Raw genomic sequence first — 25,656 nt, 5'->3', positions numbered from 1 at the left:
ATTTTGATTATATGAAATTCCAACATTACAGAATTTAAAAATGTAGGAAGGAAGGTCCTTGTATTTCCATTCCTCCCAATAATTTTCCAAAGGATGTTCTTTATAGCATTGTGGTAGTAGTGAAAACTTGGAAGCTCTGGGAGTTTGAGCCTTAAATTAAGTCACACATGTTCCTGTTTCCCTTCATCCTTCCTTTGCTTCCCTTATAACAGCTTTTACTCCCCCTCCCCTCCTCCTATCCTCCCTCTTCACCTCACATCAATTGGCTTTTCATTCTCTGCATCCTTTGCCTTTCTTCTTTTTTTTTTTCTTCAGAGTTCAGGCAGGAAAATTCTTGCCCTGAGAGCACCCATATCTTTTGCAAGCCAAGCAACCCATTTCCCACCTCCTACTCCTCAAAAGAAAATAGTCTGTCAAAGCTTTCACATTCTGAAGGTAAATTTGTGCTACCCCACAGGACACCCCATCTTGCCCCCTTTAACCTTGCACTATTAGACTGTCATTCAGTCAAATTATTTTTTGTTTCTGTTGGGTAGACCAACACTCATGATTTACTCTAGTCAGTCAATCAATTAATCAACGAGTATTCATTGAAGGCCTGCTTCCCAGCAAAACCTGATTGGCTGGTTCTGGGAGTTGATTTGTAACTCTAATGAATAGCATTTATGATGGTGGGGGATGGGATGAGGAAGTTATGAAGTTGGATCATCATCCAAAGGTGATTTCGTTTGGTGCTTAGGCTAAGCAAAAGCTGAGGTGAAAGTAAACAAGAAAGAGTACATTCCTCGTCTTCAGCTCTCTCTGCTGACCTTAGAGTGGAAACGGCTTTGTCATGGACACTGCGGCTGCTTCAGTCCCAGGGCTTGGCTAAAACTGGAGTGGCCTCGGGAAGGAAGATGCTATAACTATCTGAAGAGTATTTTTTTTTTTTTAAACTTCTTTGGTGTTCTTTTATTAATTAATTAATTTATTTTTGCTGTGTTGGGTCTTCGTTTCTCTGCCAGGGCTTTCTCTAGTTGTGGCAAGTGGGGGCCACTCTTCATCGCGGTGCATGGGCCTCTCACTATCGTGGCCTCTCTTGTTGAGGAGCACAAGCTCCAGACGCGCAGGCTCAGTGGTTGTGGCTCACGGGCCCAGTTGCTCCGCGGCATATGGGATCCTCCCAGACCAGGGCTCGAACCCGTGTCCCCGGCATTAGCAGGCAGATTCTCAACCACTGCGCCACCAGGGAAGCCCTGAAGAGTATTTTTAATTATTCAGATTAAATCTTCCTTAACCCATGGCTATTTATGCTCTCCGAATTTGCAACTCTTCATGTGCACCACCCCCCGCTTGCTTTGCCATAACTTCAAGACCATTGTCAGCTGGTCGGTAGTTGAATACTTAGGCCGGCCCCACAGGGCTTCAGCTGGCAGTGGTAGCTAAGGAAGAGACAAGGGTTGGTCTCTGGCTAACAAGATGGTGACCACCACATAATTAGATACTGAATAAATCAATGTGAGCTCTTCTAAGAAGAGAAATGGCAACTTTTATCCTTTGTGAGGCAAAGAGACAAGGATTTGGGGGGTTTTCAGTTTCCTAAGAAAGATAAAAATCAATTAGATTATAGAAGTCCCCACTAGAGAGTCTTGACAGAAAACCGTTCACTCATAATTTTACATCCTGCCATATTCACTGGTTAAGTCACTGCTGGGAATTTTTGAATTGGTAACAGTTATTTAAATGTTTTTTCAAAGCAATGTCCAACCAAAATGAACTATCTGATGGCTCTGGTTCATGGGCTTTACATCATTCCTGCACATGGCATGGAGACCTGATTCTTGCTAGTGCACAGATAAAAGCCATAACGGAATGGTGACAGAACAAATGAAGCCTGTCCTTCAAAGCAAGTACGGCCCTTTGTTTGTTCTGCTATAGAAAAAGTGAATAGACGGGTCTTTTGCAAACTTTCAGGGTACCAAATTTTTATCTCCTTCCCCCACTCCTTGGAATAATCATTTTGGTTTTTGAATCTTTTTCCTTGAATGTCTTATTGACCATTAATATGAGAATTTTATCCACCATGGATGAATGTTAACTAATACAGTTTTTCATACAAATGCAAACATCCTTTTTACCCGCCTCTGGTGACTCGGCGTCTTGCACCAGCATGGTATCATTCAGCTTCAGTTGCTATAGCATTTTCAAGAACCTCTCTGTTCTTGTCATAAATTACCTTTAAGTGAAAAAAGCTCAAAAGAGGTCTGCAGCAAACTGTATCAAATAATGAATCTGTAAGCGGTGGAAGAAAACACTTATCTTACTTATGCTCTTCTCCCATCGATTGTTCAGTGACCCTTCTTTGGGATACAGATGAGCATAACCCTGAAAAATGTTTGTGTTGTCTTTCTTTAACTGGCAGCCTGCGGGCTGCATGATCTAATAAATATTGGCAGGGCCAAATGAAATAATATAGAAGAGCTTCTCTTCTTTAAAGTCCACAGTCCAAGAGACTCTTGTCACTTGTTAATATCTCCATCAAACACTGAAGTGTTAACATATGTGATACGACCACGCAATCAAGTAAGGACCGATTTGTTGACTAATTAAACCAACACAACAAGCTCTTTAGCACCTACAAGTGACAAGTTTAGAGCAGGCAAGTGGAAACTCTCAATTGAGTCCCCTTTTATGAGACTATCATGCCAAATTCAATTCTGACTGAGTAGTATTTGAATGTACTTGACTTCCACCATGTGCTGACATGCTTACAATAATTCATCATGGGTGACAATAGCCCAATATTAGAGATTTATGACATATACAAAACAGTTACAAATGAAATATAGCCCTAACGTGGGTCTGCTTTCCTTACCCACTGCCTATTGATATTATAATTAATGGTCAATTACTTAGGGAAAAGAAAACAGAAAATAGTCATTACTGGTTTCAGTCATCATTGGATTTTTTTTTTTTTCGGGCAAATTCTGGAGGTAAATGGAATCATTTTCACAGTGGTTGCTTCAAAATAATAAATGGACATGACGCCTGATGTTCATGACTCATTTTAGCAATGAGAATGAGCTAATAATAATATTTTAAAGGAAACTGAATTAAATTAAGCCCGAGAAGTACAAAAGAATTCCAAGATGTATCTTTGTGTGTGTAGATAACACATGCATGTTATGTCTGTGTGAGTATATGCACCTCCCTCCACCTACCACCCCGAGGCTTTATATTCAGTTTTCTTGTTTGTAAATAGAAGCAGTTCCACTAACTTATTTCTAATGTCGTTCTGAGCCCTAAAATTTCATGGCCTCTGATTGACCTCTCCATATCCAGGTTAGTGAAAAGAGAGGCAGAACACTTCCTATTGTTTTTGGCACTCTTCCTCTCTCCTTTCTCTGTATACTCACTTTTTGTCCTTTGTATGCACATATCCAAATTTTCTGTACCCAGCCCCAGCCTTCTGACTGAACCCGTCCTTGCCAGCTGGACAGTTCCACTTGTGGATAATCAAGAATTGAGTGTATCCATAACCCATATACCTACAGATATATGAGTCATATTTTCCAATCCCGTTATGCCTATAAATGCATTAGTACATAAGACACGTTAGTAGTAGTAGGTCCCCCAGAGGCTGTTGAATTAGCAGGGAAAGCCACAGGTCATGGCCACTTAATATAGAACTGTTCTCTGGGTCCAGCTACAGATGCTCTGCTTTAGCCAGGCCCCAGGTTCTATGCATCCCAGAGCTGCAGATCAGTAGACTGTATCCCAGGTGCTAGATGTCTTCTCTAGTCTCAAATGCCTGGCTGGGAACAAGGGTCAGCATCTGGTAAGATACCAAATAGGGTCTCATCAAATTTTGAGATTGACCTCCAGACCCTAAGTGGCCACATCCTGTCCATCAAATTAGCTGTCTGATAATTCCCTCACCTTGTGATGAAATGACTGATACTGTGCCACCTGCAAGTCCTCCTGCCTCCTGTCCCTCATCCCCCTCAAAGAGACAATCTTCTTATTTTTCCCTTAATCTCTGGCTGGATTTTATTCATTTTGAGTAGACAGTACAGTCATATAGTTCAAAAATCAAAATTATGTAAAAATATATTCCTTGAGAGGACTTGCTCATAGCTTCATCTCTGTCCACCCTGGGGAAGCAGGAAAACTGGTGGTATAACTCAGTCCGAGGCCAAAAACCTGAGAAGCAGGGGGCTGCTAGTATAAGTCCTAGTCTGAAAGCCTAGAACCGGGAGCTCTGACGTCTAACGCCTGAGAGCAGGAGAAGACGGTTGTCCCAGCTCAAGAAAAGAAAGAGAATTTACCTTTCCTCCACCTTTTTGTTCTATTTAGGTCCCCAGTGGATTGGATGATGCCTACCTGCCTTGGTAAGCGAGATCTTCTTTACTTTGCCTAAACACTCTCACAGATATACTCAGAAATAGTGTTTTACTAGTAATCTGGGCATCCCTTAGCTCAGTCAAGTTGACATATACAATCAACTATCAAAGAGATATTGTAATAATTTCTTGATGCCAATATTCCCAAACTGGGATATGTTTACCACTGGTCTTTGAGGGTATGCGCATAAAGATATTTATTTCAATGGCTATAACTTTATTTTGTATCAGAAAAATTAATGATCAATATATTAAACATGAATATTGTTTCTTAGGATGAGTTTTAAGATAAAAAACAATAACTAATGTAATTTGATTTAACGTCCTTTTAAAGAGAACCGTAAAGTAAATAATGAACAGTTGATGTGAAGATAAGGCAAAAAATGTGGTATACAAAAGACCAAGATTTGGGAAATGTTGCTCCATACAATATAGGTATTTCTAAAAAGTACAAAATGTTTTCAAAATAAATTGCTTTAAAACTTTTAGAGAAAGTCACTAATTTAAAAAACCCTAAAATGAATCTCTTCATAACTGAATCATCGCCATAATATAATTATTCATTACTGTAAAGATCTCAAAATTTCATGTTTTGGCTTCAAGTTGCTTCAAGAGAAAGACATATGTATTCCAGTTGAGAACCGTAACACAGTATTGGAGAGAGAGCTAATGAGTTTCTGCTCATAAACATGGGAAGCACATTACAATTCCTTTTTTAAAAACTATGCACATTTTAAAACAGTGTATGCAGTCTGGAGAACTTTGGGTTTATGGGTTGATGAGATATTTCAAAGAAAATTTTAGCATGTTTGAAAATATGGTAATTCTCTTTAGTAAATAGAGAAATCAAAAAGTTCAGCACAAGAATGGAGTACTAGGTTTTTGTATATGTACAGACACGCACAATTTCATTTTTGTTTTTAGATGCAAATTACTGGGAGAAGGAATCTTCATGCTCAAAACACTGAGAGCTTAGATTTTTTAAAAGTCCATTAATTTTAGTTTCTTTCAAGGTCCAGAGGATTTTTTACAGACTGCTTTTGAGATCAGATGCTCTCTAAAGAAATCAATCCAATTTCAATAGAAGAGCTATGCTGTGTTGGGATTTTTCATATAAACCAACTGCTAAATGATATCAGGGCTACTTTTATTTAAAAGAAGAAATACAGACAACTCAGTGTTCTCAAATCTCTACATTCTCACAAGATCAGCTGACCAAAAATCCTTCCCTAAAGAGAAAGAATGCATTTTCCATGATCAAGGAAAATCGACATTAATGAAATAACATCTGTACTGATATAGAATGTTATTTATTTGATAATATCAAACATAGTGCTAATGCTCTAAGTGAAAGCCACGAGAGTAAAGATGAAGCATATGAAACTTATTTCCGCATTGTTCCTGAAATGCGACTCAACTCCTCAGGCCTACAGGAGCTTCTTCAGCCTCTTGACTCAGAGGAACCCATAACTATACTCTCCAGATTTCACAGATAGCAAGAGAACAGGGTCATGAATAAAGAGGGTCATCAGTAAGTCTAAATCTAAGAATGTGCTTCTATTGTAAAGGGAGAGAGAAGCAAATTCTTATTTTATTTGTATTGAAGTATAGTTGATTTACAATATCGTGTTAGTTTCAGGTGTACAGCAAAGTGATTCAGTTATACATATATATATTCTTTTAAAATTCTTTTTCATTATAGGTTATTACAAGACATTGACTATAGTTCCCTGTGCTATACAGTAAATCCTTGTTGTTTATCTTTTGTATATAAGGTAGTGTGTATCTGTTAATCCCATACTTCTAATTTATCCCTCCCACCCTTCCCCTTTGGTAACTGTAAGTTTGTTTTCTGTGTCTGTGAGTTTGTTTCTGTTTTGTAAATAAGTTCATTTGTACTATTTTTTTAGATTCTACACATAAGTGATATCACATATTTGTCTTTCTTTGTCTGACTTACTTCACTTAGTATGGTAATCTCTAGGTCCATCCATGTTGCTGCAAATAGCATTATTTCATTATTTTTTTATGGCTGAGTAATATTCCATTGTGTGTGTGTGTGTATACATACACACACACACCACATCTTTATCCATTCCTTTTGGACACCTAGGTTGCTTCCACGTCTTGGCTATTGTAAATAGTGCCGCTGTGAACATTGGTGTGCATGTATCTCTTAGAATTAGAGGTTCCTCCAGATGTATGCCCAGGAGTGGGATTGCTGGATCATATGGTAACTCTATTTTAAGTTTTAAAGGAATCTCCATACTGTTCTCCATAGTGGCTGTACCAATTTACATTCCCACCAACAGCATAGAAGTGTTCCGTTTTCTCCACACCCTCTCCAGCATTTATTATTTGTAGACTTTTTAATGATAGCCACTCTGATCGGTGTGAGGTGGTACCTCATTGTAGTTTTGATTTACATTTCTCTAATAAAGTGATGTTGGGCATCCTTTCATGTGTCTATTGACCATCTGGATGTCTTCTCTGGAGAAATGTCTATTTAGGTCTTCTGCCCATTTTTTGATTGGGTTGTTTGGTTTTTTGTTATAGAGTTGTAGGGGCTGTTTGTGTGTTTTGGAAATTAATCCCTTGTTGGTCACATCATTTGCAAATATTTTCTCCCAGTCCAGAGGTTATTTTTTAGTTTTGTAGATGATTTCCTTTGCTGTGCAAAAACTTATAAGTTTGATTAGGTCCAATTTGTTTATTTTTGCTTTTATTTCTATTTACTTGGGAGACTGACTTAAGAAAACACTGGTACAATTTATGTCAGAGACTGTTTTGCCTATGATCTCTTCTAGGAGTTTTATGGTGTCATGTCTTATATTTAAGTCTTTAAGCCATTTTGAATTTATTTTGGTATATAGTGTGAAGGAGTGTTCTAACTTCATTGGTTTACATGCAGCTGTCCAGCTTTCCCAACACTACTTGCTGAAGAGACTGTCTTTTATCCATTATATATTCTTGCTTTGTCAAAGATTAATTGAGCATAGGTGTGTGGGTTTATTTCTGGTACTTTATCCTGTTCAACTGATCTATATGTCTGGGTTCATGCCAATACCACGTTGTTTTGATTACTGTACCTTCGTAGTATTTTCTGAAGTCTGCGGGGGTTATGCCTCTAGCTTTGTTCTTTTTCCTCAGGATTGCTTTGGAAATTCTGAGTCTTTTGTGGTTCCATATAACTTTTAGGGTTATTTGTTCTAGTTCTGTGAAAAATGTCATGGGTAATTTAATAGAGATTGCATTAAGTCTGTAGATCGCTTTGGGTAGTATGGCCATTCTAACTATATTAATTCTTCCAATCCAAAAGCATGGGATATAAGTGAATTCTTATTATTAAAAGTCCTCCCAAATAAAAGTTTTGAAGAGTTCAATCTAACAGATGCAACCAAATCTTTTTATTGACATGTTGTTTCATTGTTTTACAAGATATAAGATCAGAACAAAAAAGAAAAGGGTTTCTATTTCTCAAGTTGCTCATTTATAATTTCCATTAACAATTCCTCATCTCCTTCACCTCTGTCAGTCCTTCTCTGCCCACTCCAATGTTTTGAATTGTGAAAAAGACACTTTCTAGAAGGTTCTTAATGATGGCTGTGATTTGTAATTTTGAAAATGTCTAGATCAGGTTTCACAAATTGGATTTCTTGGAACCTCAGTCCTTGATGATGTTAATTGGTGTTCCATGAAAAAGAGTTCAATATAAGACCCAGTATGACCAAAAGATATCCCTCCACCACCCAACAGAAAAAGTTATTCAAGGAAACTCTTGGAAGGGTCTCAGACTGCCTTTTGCAAAAACCCATCTTGTCTGATGAGCCAAAGTTAGTATGCCTGGTATAAAAAGTAACTTTGCCATATATATATATATATATATATATATATATATATACCGCATATATATATATATATATATATATATACCGCAAAAAAATATGTATATATATATATATATATATATATATATACATATTTTTTTTGCGGTACACGGGCCTCTCACTGCTGTGCCCTCTCCCATTGTGGAGCACAGGCTCTGGACGCACAGGCTCAGTGGCCATGGCCCACGGGCCCAGCCGCTCCGCGGCACACGGGATCCTCCCAGACCGGGGCACGAACCCGCGTCCCCTGCATCGGCAGATGGACTGTCAACCACTGCGCCACCAGGGAAGCCCAACTTTGCCATATTTATGTATCCTTTAATTCTTGTGTCAAGCAGTAAAAGTCATGCAAACAATTGCATACTAATTATATAAAATATAGATGCACTTTTAGAATACAGACCCCATGTTTCACCACGCTGAAATAACTTAAAAGAGTTTGTCTATGTTCTTGTTTTTTACTAAGCACATATGTGTATATACACATACACACACACATTTTAAAAAATGTAATCATGTCATGTCCATTGTTTTACAGTTTAAATTTGTTCACTCAAGTGTTTTATAATATCATTTTTAATGGCTATATAATATTCCATTTACAGATGTTCCATAATATATCAACTAATCTCTGATTGTTGAATATTTATGACCTTTGAAGATTTCAGTTGCTTGAAAACTAATTCCAGATTAATGACTCTAAGAAATAGGTCATAGCAAAGTTCAAAATTAAAAATCAGGAAAACTTTTTTCTCCCTCTTTTTTTTCCCCTGTGATACCAAAACTACATATCAACTTAAAAAAATCAAAATATAAGACATTATTATTTACAACTTGTGCCCAATCCATGTCCAAAAAGAATTACAATAAAAGGCCTATATCTTTCATTAGTACTTTTAAACTGAAAGCAATCAACATACAGCCTGCCTATGGAAAGCATATTTTGAAAGCACCTATGTACCAAACAAATAGCATTTTGTAAGTGTTAGCATAATTTCCACTTCAATATTGAGTTTTCATCAGTAATCAATGGTTATAAGGGTTGCACAATAATATTTCAAGATCAATAATTTACAGTGTGAAAAAGGAATGAAGTTAAGAAAGTATAGTTAAATACTGTTTGTTCGTAGGTATCCCATAATTTTGGTTGCCACACAATCACATGTCTTTGTGAAATGGTCTCTGTGCAGTGCCTGCCTGGCCTATAGGTCTGAAAACAGAGCCAGGTATCCTAACCACATCCCAGAAATGCCTATGATACCAGCGACAGTCAAGCCAAGTTTCTTATCAGTATGGTCTAACCAAGGTTTCCCTAAGGAAGAGGGTATGTGCTTCTAAACAAAAGCAAAGAAGCTTAATGTTTTAGTTAAAATTTCTGGAACAGTGAATATAGTTCACAGGCTGAAACTAGTCCCCATTTCCTTTCCTCCTTTACTTCCTCTGTGGATGATAAGAAATCCTGGGTACCCATCTGGAGGAACCCACTACTACCCCAACCCACTGTTTGGCATTCTAGGTCTTTCACAGACTATCTTCTGAGCTTATTTCTTACTCACCTCCCTTCTACTCTTGACCCTTTAGTCTTTTCAAAACTCAGCAATTAGCGTGATCCCAATCTAGTCTGTAAGTGAAATTATGTCACTCCTCTGCTCAAGCTGCCCCACCCCCCAGTGGCCCCTCCTTTGACTCGGGGTAAAAGCCAGAGGCCTTAAAACCCTCTCCAAGGCCCAGCTGCCCATGATGGCTTTGAGCTCACCTGCTCCTGCTCTCCACACACTCATTCCACTTCAGCCACAAGGGCCCCTTCCTTCTGCTCCCTGAGTTTCCTCCTTCTGCCGCCTCAGGGTCTTTACCCTTCTTCCCTCTGTTTGGAATGTTCTTCGCCCAGATACACACATGGCTTGTTCCCTCAGGCCCTCAGGTCTCTACATAAAGATCATCTTTTCAATGGGGCCTTCTCTGGCCACCCTACCTATAATAGATTGAAAAATATGGCCAGTATTCTGGTACATCACAATACTGGGACACCACAATCATGTGGTACAAGCCCAAAGGTACATCTGATTTCAGACATGGCTGGATCTAGGGGTTCAAATGACATCTTTGAAGCTCTGTCACTCTCTCTCCATTTCTTGGACACTCTATCCACTACCAGGGTAATATCTCCAGAGAACAGAGATAGTCTCTTCTGACAGCAATTCCAGACAACTCCTGGGATTGTGTCCAGTGACCATTGCTGAACCGATTGCTGGACAAGGGACATGGTTATCCTCCTACTGGCCAGGCCCACATTGTGGGCCTATCCCTTTGGATAGAGTTGGGAGCAGGGTTAACCCCATCATCATATGGGATGGGTTCCCCTGGGAAAGGAGAGTTCTCTTACCAGGAGAGCAGAGGTAATGTGTTCCAGATAGGCTTACACCCAACATGTCCAGTTACGTTCTGTTAGTAGCACTGTGTATCTGACTGTGGACAAACCCTCCCAGATAGTAGAAAAGACACATTGATTTTTCCCTTATGAAGAAGGATCAGTAACAAAGGAGAAGACATGTCATGTCGGATGGAAAAGCAGACAGAATGATTGCCAAGATTTTTGATTCTCTTGCCTAGCTCCAACTGGCTTTCCACATGTCAGCTTTAGAATTTAAAGATGGGGGTGGGAAGGGTCCACGGTATCTGTAGTGCTTGTTAAATAAGCCTCCACAGCAACATCCACAACCTGAAATAAAAGTGGTGTTTCAGAAAGCCCTGCCTTAAGGAGAGAGTTGGGGGTAGGGGCTGCGGAGTGGGGAGAAACTACATTTTATTGGGGAAAAAATCACCACGTTTAACAAAGATTTTGAGAACAAGGTAAAATGAGAATATACAATGTCCATTATAGGGCAGAACTGAGATGAGAGAAGGGAATCAATATGCCTCAGCAATACTTAAGAGATGTTTTTCGTCTGGAAAATGATCTTAGGACCACTTTTGCTATTTTGAAATCCAGCCCAAGCACTTGTGAGAAGATGACCTTTATATATTGCATTTTGCAGAGAACTGTATATAGTTGGATACAATATCTTGACCTACAGGGGGAAAAATGAAATAGAAGATTGGTATTTCCGGGTTTTCAACCAAAAAGCAGTACATGGCAGAAGAGAGAGTTTAGAAGCTGCAAACTTGGCCCAGTAGAGCGCACTGGCTGAAATGTCATTATCTGAAGGATTCTAGACATCTGCATTATTTTGCATGAGCCTCCATCAGCAAGTGACGTAGAGCGGGGAGGAAAAGCATTGTTTTTTTTCATTTCTTAAAAATATCTTGTCCCGATTCTTGGCTTCACATGCTTTGGGGTGGGGGGGTAATCGGAGGAGGTGCTCCTGAGGAGAAAAGGTCACTGATTTCCAAAAGGTTAGAGATTCTTTTTTTCTTTCAAAGAATAACATTTCAGCTTGATATTATTTTAGTATTTACCACTCTGTATTGTCTTAGACCTCATCTTGGCAAAGGGCTCCTAAACAACTGCCACTTTTAGCATTGCTGCCAAAAGGCGCCTTTTCACAATAAAGCATGCTGTGCTTTGGCAGGAAATCAATAAAGTGAAAATCTGTTCTCATCATCCATACATTTACCATCACAATCAACAATCAAAGGCAAGACCTGGGTTCTTTATCCACAGGCTCCAGCCTCCCAATTTTCTGCTATGAAAGGCAGCATAAATTAGAACCCTTGGTTCCTGTTAGCTGGGCTTAATGGGTATGATTTATGAACCATTAAATGAGGTTATGTAAATTGATCCTCAGAATGCTAGCGCCCAGGTGACAGGTGCAGTGTGCTCGTCCACAAGGGTTCTGCACAAATCAGATTTCAGTGACATTCAGTTTGAGGAAAGAGAAATATGTTGTCAACAAGGAAGTGATTTAAATAGTGCCCTGGGTTTGTCGGCAATTATGCCTTTCTTCTTAATTGCTGAAAACTATATAAATTCTAATAGGAAATAAATTAGTAATTTACCAGTTAATGACAAGGGGTATAAAGGAGAAGGGCTTATATTTTAAAAGCCATATTACCAGTGAGGCCATACACTTGGGTGATTTCACTTATGCCGTTCAAGTTGAAGAGATGCTTTAAAGCAAGAGTATAAACTTTGACACACTACCACTAAAATTACACTCATTGGCAACAGAAAAGAAAACTGGATCCACAGAGAAAATGCCCTTGTGGATCTGCTTCAAGTGTTCCATAGAAATGGAGATGTCACCAGGGTGTCTATTTGTCATCATTAACATCCTAAGTCATCCTAAGTCTATTTGTCACCCTTAACATCCTAAGCATATAACAAATACTCATTTTTAACCAGAATGCAAAAAATTTGCTTTATCTTTCAAAAACTTTTTGGAAACCTGGGATCTGATCACTCAAGTCAAAAACACACAGGGCTTTTAGCTTGCCTGCCTCGTTCAGACAATACATAGCAAGAACACTTTCTGCTATATTCTTTGCAGTGAAAGGAACAGCCTTTGTGCGTAATGATGATCCTCTTACTTTGCGCCTCCAAATTAAAGGCCCAGTTTAACCAAACAAAAAAAGATCCCCGGGGGAGTGTATACAAATTTTTTTCACTAGTTTTATAAATGGAAAGAAAATCTCGAATCCATTCCTCCCCTTAGGCTTGCTGTCCATAATCAAGAATGTGGTGGCCTTCTGAGAAAGGCTTCTCCTGGGAAAAGTGAGTTCAATATCATCCCCGGCTTTTGTCTGAAGCTGTTATTATGCCTGTTACCATGCAGCTGACCCTGTAAGAGGACACATATGGATGGGATAGGAATGTTCCCTCGTCCCTGGCTGAGCCTATTAGAGCTCTCAACAGGGGGTCTCTACTACTCTTTTTAGTAGTCATTTCTGCCTCACAAGTGCAGTTGTTTATGGACAGCTGAGAGGATTTGAACCACTGTGGTGCTATACGAAAGAGTGACAATAGGGCAGAGGTCATATGTTTAAAGAGGGTTGTCGCTGTGGCTCCCTAGGAGAGGTTCTCCCTGCAGAGGAAAATACTAAGATGTCGTTTGTGAACTTAGAAAAGAGCCCTGAAAGGCCACAAGTGAAGAATTACATAACCATTGACATCTATAGATGACTTTAGTGCCGGTGGGTAAAAATCCTTTGAAGGTAGGGAAGGGTTATGAAAAGTAGTTTTATAATTGGTGTAGGAAAACACGCTTGGGGACCCATGCAGCAGTAAAGGCTCACCAGCTGTTTCACTTACTAGCACCATGATTTAAAAAGCATACGGCTGTGAGCAAGTTCTTTTACTTTCTGGATAACAGCCCTGTCTCATAGGATGCTATTGTGGAGATTAAATAAGATAATGCATGAAGGTGTGTGTGTGTGTGTGTGTGTGTGTGTGTGTGTATGTATGTATATATATATATATATACACAAATATATATATATACACATATATATATATATATATGCAATAGCCCAAACTTTACATATATATATGTATATATAAAGATCTCTCTCCCTCTTTCCCTCTTTATATATAAAGAGGGAGAGAGACCTCAGTTTCTCGCTCTAGAACCTTGAGATGCCTTCTCCTAGATATCTCTGTCCATGTAAACACACCCCTTAATGCCAGATCTTCATGGTCCTCTTACCCAAACCAACGAGCCCCTCCCATATCCCTCCACTCTGGTCCTCCCCTGCCTCCTATCCTGTGCAGTAATGGTATGTTGATTAACAGCATGATTCTGAATCATGTCATCGGGATTTACACCCCAACTTCCCTACTTGTTAGCTTTGCGACCTTGAACAGCTTATTTCACCCATCTGTGCCTTCGATTCCTTCCCTGTAAAATGGGGATAAAACACAGCACCTCCTGCATGGAGTTATTCTAAGGATTAAATGAGTTAACATATGTGATGTGCCAAGTATGGAATATGGCAGATAGTAAGTGCTATGTACCATTATTATTATTATTATTATTATTCTGATAGTGCCCTCTACCTCTCTTGTCTCTGTATTCAAATATTCGATTGCTTGCCTGAAAGAGGGCACTAACATATACTGAGCCCAAGACACATACCAGGCACTTTCCGTACATTGCTAAGATCTAAAATGTGCATTTTATCCCCACTTGGTAAGGGAAGCGGAAGCTCAGTGAAATTAAGTAATCTGCCAAGAATACAAGGCAAATAAGTGTAGAGCCAGCATTCAGACCCAGGTCTGTCTGACCTCCAGTCCCATGATCTTCCACTGTACATCACGGGCCCGGGACAAAACATTCACAGGCATGGAAAAGAAATGGACAGGAACACCTCCTAGTAGGACCTCACCTCGGTGTGGTGGAAAGAGCACTGGGCTCTGACTCCCACACTCTTTGAATTTGAGTTTCCTCACCTATAAAAACAGAGGTGCTAGACTGGAGGCTTCCAAACCGTGCACCCCAAGCCCTTGGGTTTCTTCAAGATTGCTCAGGGGCCACTACAGAGGAAGGGCCTAGCAACAGAACCCGGACTCACCATGAGCTGCTCACCCCATCTAAATAGAGTAATACTGGGACTCTGGATAAGATGTTTGACAATGTCAAGATCAAAGCATCAGCTCTAATATTCTGAGTATCTTTTTTAAATTCGAGAGAGTGAAAATATGACCCCAGTCTATACTGAAATAATGTTCTATCCAGTAAACATTTCTCTGGTGCTATTACATGCAAGACACCACATTGGAGATTGAATATATAACCTCCCCTTCCCCCCAAAATTGTCTTATACGAACTCCCTGCTCTACGCTGAGTGCACTCTCAAGATGCATTTCTTTCAAGAATTGTGTTTTCAATTCACTTAAAAGTCAGAACGTGAAATGTTCCCCCAAATCTCTTAACTTTTGTACTTTAGACCCCCATTTCCCTGAAGAATATTTTTATCTCTTCCCTTTCTCCATGTTTTATCAGTGTACTTTATCTTGTGAACACAACTCTGTCCTAAAGAGCCTAACACTTTGTTACTTTTTCAATAAGTAATTCTCAAGTGAACAGCCATTGTCCCTTGGGTGGCAGGCTCCAAGCATTGCCAATATTTTCCCTGTTGGCAGTCTGGGCACCAGTCCTTAAGGGTCCCCTGCCCTTTCTAGTCCAAGAAGTTTATTCTAGGACAAGGCATCACTTGCTAATTGAATTAGCCTCCCTCTTTGTGTTTTGATTCAATGGAGATTACCTCAGGGAATTCAGGGGCTCTTCTGTGACTTTGTTCCTGGGAGGCTAATTCTTCCCCATGGGTTCCAGAAATGATTCCCTTCCCCCCTTCTTATTTCTTGGAAGAGGGATCAACGAGGAATGTGGATCTCAGCGAATACTGCTGGGTGGAGGACGGAACACAAATGAAGGGTTGGCTTTTTTTTTTTTTTTTTTTTTTTTTTGCGGTATGCGGACCTCTCACTGTTGCAGCCTCTTCCGTTGCGGAGCACAGGCTCCGGACACGCAAGCTCAGCGGCCATGGCTCACGGGCCCAGCCGCTCCGTGGCATGTGGGATCCTCCCGGACCGGGGCACGAACCTGTGTCCCCTGCATCGGCAGGCGGACTCGCAACCACTGTGCCAGCAGGGAAGCCCGAAGGGTTGGCTTTAAAATGAGGACTGCAAGGGGAAGAGTTTCCAGCTGTCCCACAGGGTGGTGAGTGAGGGCTCATCTTCACTTAGGAAAACTGCTTTTTAAGAATGCCATGGTAGCTGGGAAAGTACTATAATGCAATAGTACCAGATTTAAGAAAACCCTGGAGACTGACTGAAGAATTTAGAGATTCTGAGACCCCAATAATCCCAGAATATCTGTGAATATTCTTACACCTCTGAAAGAAAAAATGGGCAAGCTTGACTGGCTATCACAGAAGTGTGTGTGTGTGTGTGTGTGTGTGTGTGAGAGAGAGAGAGAGAGAGAGAGAGAGAGAGAGACCATTTCAGCTTCAAGATCTAAACCAGTGGCTCACAACTGGAGTATCTGAGAAGTATCTGGAGTATCCAGGGAACCTAAGAAAAAAGTGATATAGATACAAATAAATGTAGGCTCCATCCTTTGAGATTCAGATCCTGGTGAGAGCCTTGCATCCTTCCTCTTTGAAAAGCTCCCCAGGAGATTAGGATGCCCAATGAGGCTGAGAATCACTAGTCTAAGCAAAAACAGGCACTGGAGGCCCTCATCATAATATCTTTGGCTTTTGTGGTTTTTGTACCCTGCTGAGTGTCAATCAGCTGCATGCCGAACTGTAGTGACAAGGTGTCGGACAGGTTGATTGCATATATAGAGTATCGTCATCACTTTCTTGGGTCTGTAAATTCTCTGCTCAGGGTTTATTCCTAAAATAGTGCTACTTTTGACCAAAATACTGCTAACACCAGCAAAGGTAGAACTCTGTCTTAAGTGATGCATTTAATCTCTTTGTGAGGTCATTTAGCTCCTCTGGATAGCTCGGGCCCTATAAAAACATTTCATTTGACATAATGGAGACATCTGAGAGGCCACAATTTCAGTGATTTTTGTTGTTGTTTGTTTGATCATGAAGTATTTCTTGAGACAAGAGCTTAATAGACTGCATCAATTTTTTTTTAAACTTGAAAAGGTGATGCCTACTATAATAGACCAGGAAGATTAATCCTGCGGTTTAGTCCCACATCAGCCAACTTGCTTTAGCATCACACAGACACAGCCCAGTTGTGAGCCACTGGTGTCCCCGTCGCCCAGTCCCACACGCACATAGTCTCTCCTCTTCAATTCACCGGACACAATCTTCAGAATTGGCTTCTTTGAACCCCTTTGCATCATGTCACTTCTCTCTCAGGAACTTCCAGGGGCTTCCTGCTGTCAATCATTTTAGATCTAAATTCATCTATCCAGGCCAGCCTTCTAACCCTCACAGTGACCACCATTTTTTATTGCTCCTCGACATAGACATCTCTCCCTCCTCACCAGGCCAAGAACTCTTATTTATGCTTAATGCAGGACGATACTCTGCCTAGACCTTGGTATCCTTCCTACTTCTGCCTTGAACTTGCATGGCTGTGGTCAACAGGGCTGAAGCTTTGTTTCTAGGGCCCATTTTGACTCCACCCCAGAAACAGTTGCTCTGTGCCATGGCAGAATGAACACCCCCCACCACCTTCCCTCTATTTGATGCTGGCAATGTCCATTTGGGCCCCAAGAAGTTCCCTGCTCCCATCTGAGTCCTCCCCCAAAGCATAGCTCAGACTCACACCTTCAAAGAAACTTTCCTGTGATTAACTTCATGTCATGTTTGCATGTATGGACTAGCCTGCCTGCACTGTTTGCATTAACTTTACATGGTCCTAGATTGTGGTCTCTGCCATACCCTGCATCACTAGCTGGATTGTAACTCCTACAGAGCAAGCATTTTGCCTTAGGCTACCTCTGTATCTCTCTAAAGTTTGGTGAACGTAAGCCAGAACAGTTGATGCTCTTGTGAGGACAGTGGCCTGCAGGCCCTGACTAGAGTGAGCTCTTGGGTGCTTTTGGTCAGCTTTTGGATGCCCCCCCCCGCCACTTCCCCTGGCCTGTGAGAACATAGGAGCCCTGTACCCCTCTGAGGTGAAGCAGAGAAAGACAGAGCACACCAGCCAGATGCAGGTAGTGGTGGAAAAGCCTGCAGCAGCACAGTTCGAGCTCTTCCCTGCACAGGCCTCGCTGCAGGGGAGGCTCCCATCCACTCTCTCCCCCCTCCTCCACTTCCTTCCTATTTCTTAGCCAAATTCACTTCCCATACTTGGAAGGAGAAGGAGAAAGAAAGGAGATTGTTTTCTGCTACCCACAGGACATTCATACAAAGCGAGCCTCATTAGACTTGGTATCTGAGCTCATTTGATTTGTCACACCCCTGAATTCGACAGGACTCAGGATTCTCTGATTCAGTAAGGGCTTTGGGGCAGCTTTCTATGTAGACTTTTGGATAAACCTCAGGCCCAAGTCTGTCTGGGTTGACTAGGGTACTCTGTTCACACCAGCCACAATTTTAATCCTCTCTACTGCTTTCCTTGAAGAAAGAAGTGGACTTCTTCCTACCCCAGCCCTTCATGTTGGTCTTTCAGGACTTTGGGGTCTTAGTAATGATAACACCACCTTTCTCCAAGGAACCAGCTCAGGCTGCTACTTACTAGTGTTCCAAAGTCAATAAAACTTCACAGTTCTCTGTAAGGTAGGCACATGGTTCCCTTATTTTACAGAAATGGAAGGGAGGCAGGGAGTAGTTGTCAGGACACTTGTTGGGGCCAGAGCGGAATAATAATCTGCCCTTTGTCTCTCATATCTTGTCTTAATTTTTAAAACTAAATTATTCTATGAAATCATCTCAAACTGATCTTCAAGTACCCTGCTAGATGCACTCAACTTGTCAAATGTTAAAAAGAAGAGTATGTTCTCTATTTTTATGACGTGACTTAACATGGACTTATATATACTACCAAATGTAAAATAGATAGCTAGTGGGAAGCAGCCGCAGAGCACAGGGAGATCAGCTCGGTGGTTTGTGACCACCTAGAGGGGTGGGATAGGGAGGGTGGGAGGGAGATGCAAGAGGGAGGGGATATGGGGATATATGTATACGTATAGCTGATTCACTTTGATGTAAAGCAGAAACTAACACACCATCGTAAAGCAATTATACTCTAATAAAGATGTTACTAAATAAATAATTTTAAAAAGAATAACAAAAGTCCACTACCCAGTCATTTCTGATTCAATCAGGTAAACTGGGAGGCTGTGAATTTTTTTTTTTTTTTTTTTTTTTTTTTTTTTTTTGCTGTACGCGGGCCTCTCACTGTTGTGGCCTCTCCCGTTGCGGAGCACAGGCTCCGGACGCACAGGCTCAGCGGCCATGGCTCACGAGCCCAGCCGCTCCGCGGCATATGGGATCCTCCCAGACCGGGGCACGAACCCGTATCCCCTGCATCGGCAGGCGGACTCTCAACCACTGCGCCACCAGGGAGGCCCGAGGCTGTGAATTTTTAAGGAAAGTGTCAACAGCTTTCAGCAGGTTGCAAAAATCTTTAAACATTTCTCAGCCTTGCCATTCTTTCTCCATTAACTCTTCACTAACTCCCGGTCCTCATCCCCCTTTTTTTAAAGTGGTAGGTTGACCACCATTAATGTAAAAAGTAAGGATGTAGAGCAGGACTTTGGGGAAAAGGTCTGTATTCTGAACCAGTTAGATGAAGCTTCCTTAGACTGGGGGTTAAACACTGGACCAAACCATACAATCCAATACAGTTACCCTAAAACCCAGCTGCTGCCTCAGGGTTCTCAATGTTGGTGGGGAAGGGGGCACGGGGGATGGGCAACATCTTTCTTTTCTCCCTTCCTGCGCTGAAGAGTAACTACTTTTGTTACTTGCTCTTGCTTTGTCCTCATATTGCTATTTAATACTATTCACATCAATCAAGGTTCTTGAACACACTGGTAATAAGTACTCTGAAGCAATTTTCCACTGTTTCTAGGATACTGCTTCCTGGTTCCGTGACCATGAGGATGCCACCTTCTCCAGGTCACACATACACACCTGCTTGCTGATCTTTAACCCAACACAGACCCTCCTGACCACAGCTCCAACACATGAGAAACAGATCTGAATAATTACCCCTTCTCACTTCAAATATAACGTTTGCACTTTCAGGTAACTGGGGAGAATGTGACGATGTGCCCTTTAAAATAAGTCTCTTTGTAAGAGAAAACAACAACAAACTTACCTGGAAGATGCAGCGACAAAAAATGAAGACAAATAATTTAAAATGCTTGTCCACTTAGGGTATAGTTTTGATTTGAGAAAACAAAGGTTTTGTGAAATAAGAAAAATATCCCTTCCACCTAGTGGCTTCCTAGGATATTGCCATTATGGGTGCCTTAAACCTGGCCACAATTTTGAGCCATGGTGGGTTAGGAAAGTTAGCCTGGGAAGCTACACTGTGGGCAGCACAGAGGCGTTTGCTCTGCAGAGGGCCATACCCACATGGCAGGATTTGTGAGCTGTGGAGTTTTGTCGGGAGAATCAAACTGTTTGGCTGACAGGATCACATTTTTTTCTACCCTTACCAGGGAATGTCATTCAGGTGACTGAGACTATTATCAATGTTAAATTTATTAACTGTATTTATTAAATATAGAAGAATTTAAAAGAATATTTACTCCTAATGACCCAGATACTGACAGTAGAATCAGCTAGGGTCCACTTTTAGGACCTTAGAAAGAAAATTAGAGAAAAAATATGGATAAATTCTAGAGTTATTTTTTTTAAATGAGGGTATGCATAGTGTAGAAATAATAACAAATCTCCCTAATACACATATAAAAATTGCATTCTGCCCAACAGCAGTGCAACTGAAGACATTGGAAACAACGTAATCGCTCACTCGCAGCTTCATCTTATTTTTCTACCCTTGTTATCCCTTTGCTTCTACTTCCTTATTTATTTTACTTTTGATCTTGGGGCATACATATATGTCTATCACCTCAAATTATTTCTTAGAACAAGTAAGGTATACTTAAAATAAACAGGGTTCATGCTGCTGATGACTTCAGAACTAATGTGAGAAACTTGACATTTCAGTAAGAATATCTCTTACAATACACCTCTGGAATTTACCATTGAAGTGGTTTCCTACCAGAGTGAAGGCAAGCAGGCTTCTCAGGTCATGCGAGTAACCTAAGACAGCTGCTGTATCATGCTCTTGTGTTTTTCTTTATACACTATACAGCAAAATGTCAGGTGTGAGGTACTGGTTGACAATAAATCATTAATTTGCATTCACATCACTTCATGGCATTTCTGCTCAGAACCATAACATTTGTTATTATTTTATGGTTGGGTCTCAAGGAATCTAGATCCAAAGCGTGGTGATACACTTTATTCTAAAATGGTTTACAAAACGTGTCCAGCAGATTTTGTAGTTCCCCTAATGCTTACTGTACTCAAATTCTGAATAAATTCCTAGAGAACAGAAAAAAAGGTGTGGTGATAGAAGGCAAGTGATAAATGGTTTTTAGAAGGACAGCAATCCCTTATTTGATTGAGATTTCTGAACTTAAGTAAGCTTCAGTTACAAAATAGTATAAAAGGGGGTTTAAGATTTAAGTGAGTAGAATTGAGTAAGATTTTAGAATAATGCCAATGAATATGTTATATCTATATGTATAATTATAAATACCAATAAAATGTCTTCTGTGATACTTGCAAGGCTTGGAAAAAGGAAATAATAATAATAGCCATATATAAGTGGCAGTTATCAGTTTACAAGATACTTTCTACATTTATTATCTATTTTGATTATTGTGTCCTGTTTGTGAAATAGGTTTTATTTTATTTTTAAATTTTCTTTTATTTATTTATTTATTTATTGGCTGTGTTAGGTCTTCATTGCTGTGCGCAGGTTTTCTCTAGCTGTGGCGAGCGGGGGCTACTCTTCGTTGCAGTGCACGGGCTTCTTATTGCAGTGGCTTATCTTGTTGTGGAGCACGGGCTCTAGGCTCATGGGCTTCAGTAGTTGTGGCTCACTGGCTCTAGAGCGCAGGCTCAGTAGTTGTGGTGCACGGGCTTAGTTGCTGTGCGGCATGTGGGATCTTCCCGGACCAGGGATCGAACCTATGTCCCCTGCATTGGCAGGTGGATTCTTAACCACTGCGCCACCAGGGAAGTCCTGTGAAATAGGTTTTATTGACTTTGTTTTAAAATTGGGAGAACTGGGCTCAGAGAGGCCGAATGACTTGCCCAAGGTCATACAGTTAATTAATCATTGAGCGGGATCTCAGGCAGGGTAGATACTAAAATCTCCGTCATACAGATGAGAAAAAGTGCTCCAGAAACACTTGCCCGAGGCCATGGGGATTGTGATCAGTGGAGGCAGATCTAAGAAGCAGCCTTTCCCTTTGGGCTGCTTTTCCCTTTTGGTCAGTGTGGTGCAAAAAAAAAAAAAAGACCTATCACATTTGGGTTTGTGAGGCTCTTTGGAGGCAGATCAGCGACACGCATTGCCTCTGCCATAGGGGTCACTTGGTTGCTCAGCTCTCCTGGTGCCCTGCTTTCTCTCTGTGCTTCTTCTTGAGGTTCCCCAGTGCTGTTGCCTGTGCTGCCAGCACTGGTGGGTTGATGGTGGAGAGGAGCCCAGGCCACATGCCACCTCTGTGACTCTGCTGTTCTCACCATCCCTCTCATGGTCCACACAGACTTTACTCTGACCTTTTCCTCGGGTCATCTCTCCCCTGTGCCTTTTCAGTGATATCAGCTCCTGACAATACAAAACAGCTCATTCTATTTGTATTTCTTACTATAAATTTGAGAGAGAGAGGGAGAATCTAATGAGCCTAGTTCATCTTTTTTTTTAATTGAAGTATAGTTGACTTATCAATACAATGTTGTGTTAACTTCTGCTATACAGCAAAGTGATTCTGTTATACATATATATTTTTTTCATATTCTTTTCTATTATAGTTTATTATAAGATAGCGAATATAGTTCCCTGTGCTGTACAGTAGGACCTTGTTTACCTATTTTATACATAGTAACATGTATCTGCTAATCCCAAACACCTAATTTATTGCCCCCCCACAAATCTTTCCCCTTTGGTAACCATAAGTTTGTTTTCTATGTCTGTGACTCTATTTCTCTATGTAAATAAGTTCATTTGTATAATTTTTCTTAAGATTCTGCATGTAAGTGATATCATATGATATTTGTCTTTCTCTGTCTGACTTACTTCACTTAGTATGATAATCTCTAGGTCCATCCATGTTGCTGCAAATGACATTATTTCATTCTTTTTTATGGCTGAGTAATATTCCTGTGTGTGTGTGTGTGTGTGTGTGTGTGTGTATACATCTCCTGTATTCATTCATCTGTCGATGGACACTTAGGTTGGACCATGTCTTGCCTATTGTAAATAGTGCTGCTATGTAGTTTGTCTTTTTTAAACAGGAACATATCATGGATTACTGGTATGAGTGGGCTGCCTTGGACTAGGTGCCACTGCTGGTCCATCAGTTGTGAGATAATCATAGGATCTATGAAGAACAAATCTCCCTAGGGCAGGGCTATGGGGAGGGCAGTTTTTCTCAAAGTGGGATGTAGGTATGGCAGGTATTTTGAGATGTGGTCTGTCTAGACCTGTCCAAAGGAGAGAGACTTATAGTAATTACCACTAAGTTTACAGGGATGAGGGGTCATTCTGGTTGAGGTGGGGCTGGGAGACTTCACAAGGACAAAGGAGTTTGGTTTGGATTTTTTTAAATTAATTTATTTATTTTTGGCTGTGTTGGGTCTTTGTTGCTGCGCATGGGCTTTCTCTAGTTGCGGCGAGCGGGGGCTACTCTTCATTGCGGTGTGCGTGTTTCTCACTGCGTGGCTTCTCTTGTTGTGGAACACGGGCTCCAGGCGCACGGGCTTCAGTAGTTGCAGCACACCTGTGCCACCAGGGGAACCTTCCTGGATCGTTTTTTTTTATTTTTGGTTGTGTTGGCTCTTTGTTGCTGCATGCAGGCTTTCTCTAGTTGCGGCAAGTTGGGGCTACTCTTTGTTCTCATTGCGGTGGCTTCTCTTGTTGTGGAACACGGGCTCTAGGTGTGCGGGCTTCAGTAGTTGTGGCACATGGGCTCAGTAGCTGTGGCTCGCAGGCTCTAGAGCACAGGCTCAGTAGTTGTGGGCTTCAGTAGTTGTGGTGCATGGGCTTAGTTGCTCTGCGGCATGTGGGACCTTCTGGGAACAGGGCTGGAACCTGTGTCCCCTGCATTGGCAGGCGGATTCTTAACCACTGAGACACCAGGGAAGTCCCTGGATTGCATCTTGAAGTATAGATTTTAGCTGGCCTAGGAAGGAGAAGGCTGAAAGGGGGGTGTTATAGACAGAGGAAACAGTGCATGCAAAGGCACAGAGACTTGGCTTGAGAAAGCACAGCATTCTGGGGAAGAGCAAATTGTCCTGTGTGGCTGAAATGCCAGGTCTGTGGAGAAGCATAGTGAGAAATGAGGCTGGAAAGTTAGGGAGGGTGAGATTTGTGATTCTCGGCTCAAGGCAGTGTTACCCCACAAGGAGCATTAGGAAATCTTTTTTTTTTTTAATGGTTATTAGGCATCGTTACTGGCATTTAGTAAGTGGGACTAGGAATAAGAAGGACATTGTGCACAAAGAAGAAAAATGTTTTGTCCCTGTGCCAATAGGGCCTTCATTGGGAAACACTAGGCTAGATCGTGAAGGACCTTCAAAGTCATGCCAAGGAATTGGGATTTTAGTCCCAAGAAAGATGGTGATGAGAATAGGGAGTCTGGAGTGGCTTCCAGATTTTTGGTTGGACAGTTGGGTGGAAGGTAGTTCCAATCACTGAGGTTGGGATGATGGGGAGGAGGGAGCAGAGGTGACAGATGGTAGGAAAGAAGAGGAACTCATGTCGCACATGTCACAGACCTGTGTTGCCCAGGAGTCAGTGGGATTCAGTGCCTAGAGAGGTTGGAGGAGAGAGGTTGACTTGGAAGCCCTCAAAGCATCAGAGACAGGTAACTTCATGGCATGCATGAGGTCATCCCTGGTGAGTGTGAATTTTGGATTGTTCAAGGTCAATTTTTAATCTCAGGAAGATTTTCCTGCTTCCTATTCAGTGTGTTCACAGAGAACGCCGTTTAAAATTAATTTCAACCTAAGTAAAATATAATTAGGAAGACAAACTTGCTGCCAAAAATAAAATGAACTCCAGAATGAAATGTGAAATTGATATTAGCTCACTTATCTGATAGGTTTATATGATGCTTTTATCTTTCTTGATTCTACAAAACCTGGTAAGTTAGGGTGGGAAATATTTTAGGGATTTCTTTTTTAGTAACGGAAGAAGAAACAAAAGTTTTGTCTTCCTTTTCCTTCTTAGGGCTCTCTCTCATTTAGCCTTGCTGATTTGGACTCTGAGTGTCTCTAGTCCCTCATGTAGTTAATATTTTTCTGACATGCTACAAAGGGAAGTCTTCATTTGGTTAGAAGGAATATACCAGGACACAAACTTCTTTTATGCTCCCTCTTGGCACAGAAATTACATTTACCCACTATTGTTAGGCTGAAGCATGCCTGCCCAGATAGAATGTGCATTGTATGATTCTTTTATTATCTGGTGATTTAAATCTTAAGTTTCAGTGGAGAAAATCAAGCAGCCAGAATTATTGGCATGTTAACCTATAGAGAGTAGAGTCATTGGGAAGATAATCTATAGATGTTATTTTCAATAACAATAGCATTCTGTTCCTCACCACTTCTACAATCACCTAGAAGTTCTTGGGAAGAATCCCATTACTACAGTTCACACTAACTTTGATTTTTCAGATTGCTTTACACTAAGTTGATTCAGATTGTATCACTGGGTTCAAATAGACTGAAGT

Source organism: Mesoplodon mirus (genome assembly GCF_964341445.2).
Source record: "Mesoplodon mirus genome assembly, chromosome: 4".
NCBI lineage: Eukaryota > Metazoa > Chordata > Mammalia > Artiodactyla > Ziphiidae > Mesoplodon > Mesoplodon mirus.
This window is presented reverse-complemented; position numbering follows the sequence as displayed.